Here is a 5091-nt window from a genome sequence, read left to right on the forward strand (position 1 = left end):
AACACTTTTTGATGTGTTAAGACCGACTATGTTATCGTAGGTCAGGGTACTTTACATAACACTTTATCATTGTTATAGAGATGTGTTATTATACTGTCAACGATAACACACTTTCTGTGTTATTTTAATAAATAGATAAGTGTTTAATTATATTATTTATTGTCAATTACATAACATATTTCAATACTTATAAATTTGTGTTATACTACACTTTAGTATATCACATTTTTTGTGTTATACTACACTTTAGTATAACACATTTTTTGTGTTATACTACACTTTAGTATAACACATTATTTGTGTTATATAATGAAGTTTCCATAACAAAATTCTTTACATAAAAAGTGTTATTGTAATAGATATTATAACACAATTTTCGTATTATTTTAATATTTAGATAAGTTTAAATTCTCATTATATATTCATTTATATAACACTAATTTATTCTATTATATTTTAATTTTTTTATATAATTAAAATTAGCTTTCTAATATATACTAGCATCATCAAATGAACTTGATTTTCAAATAACAAAAAGTAAAAACATTCAACATTGTATTAACAATCCACAAATTAGTTTAAAACATTCAACACTGTCATCAACAACAAAATGTTCTTTAAGTATTCAAGTAGTCTTAAATATTCAACATATTGAAAAGTTACTACTTTCAGCACAAAATATTCTACAGCTGCCCAACACAAAGCCTTCAAAATTAAGTATCATTTTCTATTTCGCTTGTCACATCTGCAAAATAAACAAAGAAATATTTTATTGTTATTATCTAGCATCACAAATTACTTCAAGAAAAATACTATGGAAATTATTTCCAAGAGAGGACACCACATACAAAATAATGAATTCACAATATTTTGATCCTAAATTATTATAAATTCACTCTTTATCAACATAACTCAAGAAAAATTAAAATTTAAGCATGTCATGCTGTTGGAAACATCTTCTCCAATATAAAATATCATCCAACAATGCCTACATGAATGCAAACATCATCTTAAGTCCAGCCATTCAGCAAGGAAAGTAGATATAGCATGGTGTTGTGTCTATCAAGAAATCAAAATGATCTATTTTTATTGCCTAAACCGATTAAAGTTCCAACTGCAGCTTTTAAAGCAAAAATAAACAAGAACTCAACTTCCGATGACACGCATTATATGCAAGAAACAAAAGACTTTGGAGGAAAACAGGATATCAAACCTTATGATCTGTCATTGTGAAAAAATAAATAATAAGGAACTAATTGCTACTATTTATAGAACTTAAGGACTTGATAGGTTTTTTTTAAGGGCTGAATTGTCAAACATTAAGAAACTCATTATGCATTTAGAGTGGTTAAGCAAACTTTGCCAAAACGAAACAAAAACAGATGCAGTGTCATCTGTTCTTGACTATTTTTACAACAGTACTAAAACATTGTGCACCACACACACAAATAATCATAGCAGAGAATAGTGATTATTAATAGGGTCCTATTGAATATATTTCAGTTAACAATTAAAAGAGCAAAGAGAATGATGTCGTGGTGGATATGAAAACTGAGAATAATAAGAAGAAAAATATATTCTTCAATGCTTGAAGCTTTGAACTATGAACTTATAATGTCTCTTGTGTGGTGTTTCTTGAATCTGTGAGCTAAAATGAGAATTGATAACCAAAAAAAATCTGAAATGCCTTATCAAAATGTTTGACAAACACAAATCTTTAGTTAAGAAGAGGAAGGAAATTAGTATGTAAAACTATTACCTTTTTCATCAGTCTCTTTTTTCCATGTGTCTACCAAAGTGAGCAATGAACAACTTCCATTTCCTTTATCTAACCATCTATTTCGCTTGAATTAATTCACAAATGGGTGAGAAATACAGTTTTTTCCTGCTATGATAACCATAAAATTTGAGTTATTGAAAATAATTGGCTTGGCAACAAGAAAATGAAGAAATAGTAGTGAAAGTAATGTAGCACTTTCTTGTAGTTATTGAAGACCATTTCAAGCAATAGTAGTGAAAGTAACCAACACATATATTAACATCAAAAGAAAATAATTATATTAGCTTGCACTAAAAAAGCCTATGCTCTTATCAGTAATATTTAAAACCAAGCTAATTAGAAAAAACAAAACAAATTCCAAACACTATGTCAGATAAGTAATTTTCTAATTAAGTTCATTTTAAAAAACCCTTATTATAATTAAAGCCTTCCTTAGTACGTACTATATATATATTTAAATTTATATATACAGAAATATAAAATAAGATTTTATAGGCATATTATATGCATATGTAGTCTATGGCATGCATGTTGTGTGCTCTTGTACCGTTATGGTTAATTAATATGGGCAGAATACTGCTAGTAATATCAACAAAAATGACAAATGATACTACTTCAAGGGTAAAAAAAATAACATAACATTCAAAAAATGCACCTCTGTTTCATTGGTTGGCGAGCATTGTAAACTGAAATCCTATATCTATTTTTGATTAATTCCAGTCGAAAACTATTTTTAAGAAAGTTGATCTCCACATAAATGCCTCAGTTTCCTAAAGCTGCTTGTCCTCTTTCTTGAATTTCTGCAAGAGTCCTAAAGAAATTTAAAAAATAGGTTTTGTGTAGAGAAACCAATAAATCAAAAACTCTTGTGACAATTATTAAGTATATGGAGAAGGAGATTTTCAATATACATAGGGAAAATGCATTCGGAAAACCATATCTTCAAACAAATCTAGAATTTATTGCACCTATTCTAACAAACTAGCAGACCCCTATTGTTTCCAAGAAAGAAACACTAACTCCATGTTTCTAAAATGAAACAATATAAAGTGAGCACATTAGTCATTGTTTCCAAAAGATACTTCTGTCATAATACACTTAAAATGAAAAAGCAATAATGGAAAATTAATTGTAATACTTTTTGAGTTCAAGATAAGCAAAAAAGAAAAATCTGAACTGATTAGTGATTTTGATTAATCTAATATTTCTCAACATCAGCTTCATTTTTTCTTTATAAAATTGTATATGCATGTGTACATGTATGTAAAAATGATTGTTCCTTCTCAACAATGACACACAACAAGTCAAGTGCCAACAACCAGCAAATATATTTTTCCTGTTTCATTCCCAACAAACAAGAACTCGTCAAAAAGCACTCTACAATTGCCTGATGAATTACATTAGCTCAAGTGCCAACAGCAAACAAAAAGATGAGAAAAGGTTTGTAGCTAGAATTACAAAATGCTAAAGGAAAGAAAGTTCTAGTAGATGACTAAGAAGTTTATAATATATTAACCATGGTTAATTATATGACTGTCCTGTAATATGTTTAATGGGAAACTGAGAGTCAACATAAACTTTAGTTTCAGGCATGGGAAACTTTATTCTACATAAGTTTCTAATATATTTACCATGGTTGAATGGCACACTTGTCATTTGAGAATACTAGTGGAACACTAATTATTTAACTCATGCATAGATGAATGGCACACTAAATATTGAGAATACTAGCAGCTTCATTACATTACAATACTTCTATCTCTATATCAATGGAATAAAAAGATTTTCATACACTGATTTAGTTATGATCACAAGTCTTTTCAATAATACAATGGATCTTATAGATAAAGAGGCATCCAAAATAAAGAAAAGTTTCTTTTGCAAGTGAGCTTTTATCATTGGGTCAATCTACTAGTTGATTTGTGTGCAAAAGCTCATATCCTTGTAGCCCAAACTATAATAGCTCAACAATACTATCAATCAGGACAATTAAGGGGAAAAAAACAGAGAATCAATATTTGAATACAAGAACCCAAAATTTATTGTTCATTCTCAATAAATAAGTAAGCATTCACCTATATAGGACTTATAGGACATATAGGACCTTCAAGAGCAGAAAGGCAAAGGTGATCTTCTGATGTTCAATACCAAATTCTTCTAGTGATTTATGTCATAGAATGACCTATTGGAATAAATTTCAATAAATGAAAAACAAAAAATGTTCAAGGAAATAACAAAATTTATTGAAAAATAACAAAATTTACCATAAGTTTGCAGCAACACAATAACAACAGAAAGCAGTGGAAGTGAAAAGGCTTGAAGTAGTGACCATGGAAGAAATTTACCCAGCTGCAAAAACAAGAATTTCATAACCAATTATAACAGAATTAGTTAAAACAAGTATTATAAGATAATAAGATAAATTCATGGGATACCATTCTATCTACTGCGATCCTAGTAAGCTTAGGAAAATTAACAGCAAACTAGCAATGATGCGTATTTTTGTTCCCTTTCACTGTAACAAAGTAATACTTATAATGATGATAACAAATTAAGCTCACCATTCAAATCCTATCTAATAACATATTTCACCTGCTTCATCTTTCTGTTAGATTCACATAATCATAAACTAACCTCAGCAAGAGGAAATGCATACTAATACACATTTTCTCACATCAAATTGGATTATCAATTAATCATGAACAAATCAAGCCAATAAGGTTCTTACTGCATTCTTATTTGAAACATAAAGCTACAAATGTGCAAGTTCGGAGTCATATTGCAAGGCCATTGAAATCTTTAAACAAAAATTTTCTTAGCAAGCTAGCTTTATGCCTTTTTATTTTTGATTTCTGCCAGCAAAGGTTCAAGTTCTCCTTTCCCGTGTAGCTTCACAGTTTCTGCATAGGAAATAAGCAGTCTTTTTTTTTCCCTAAGCAAAGTGCATATTGCCAAAATGTAGAGAGATCTCATTCATGGGCATGCTTGGATATTTTTTTATGAATTAAATATATTTCTTTCTTTTTTTTTTCTATTTTTTTAAAAAGGCAAAACATAAAAGTAAAAATTTGTTATCATACAAGGCTAAAGGTTTTCTAAAGAAAATAAAGTTTTCCTAAAAAAATAATATAGTGAGGGTTTTGGCTAGTATATTAGTGTTTGCAAATTAAAAGGAAAAAAACTAGTATAGGAAGAAGTTGTACCTGAACAACCACCGATCAGAGAGTAAGAGAAACAGTGAAAACACAGAATTGTAAACAGTTCAAATACCATAAGATTAGAGCAATTACCTGTCCACAAGTGACAAAAAG

General features: G+C 28.8%; 1 long non-coding RNA gene across 1 annotated transcript; it reads right to left on the reverse strand.

Annotated features, from left to right (window-relative positions):
- Positions 1–528: 528 nt before the first annotated feature.
- LOC133803952 (uncharacterized) lies at positions 529–1898 on the reverse strand. Its single transcript, XR_009878216.1, has 2 exons — positions 1760–1898; positions 529–745 (listed from the first exon to the last, which is right to left on the reverse strand). It is a non-coding gene; the product is annotated as an uncharacterized LOC133803952 (long non-coding RNA).
- Between the last annotated feature and the right edge of the window lie 3193 nt (positions 1899–5091).

This window comes from Humulus lupulus, chromosome X (genome assembly GCF_963169125.1).
Source record: "Humulus lupulus chromosome X, drHumLupu1.1, whole genome shotgun sequence".
Classification (NCBI taxonomy): domain Eukaryota; kingdom Viridiplantae; phylum Streptophyta; class Magnoliopsida; order Rosales; family Cannabaceae; genus Humulus; species Humulus lupulus.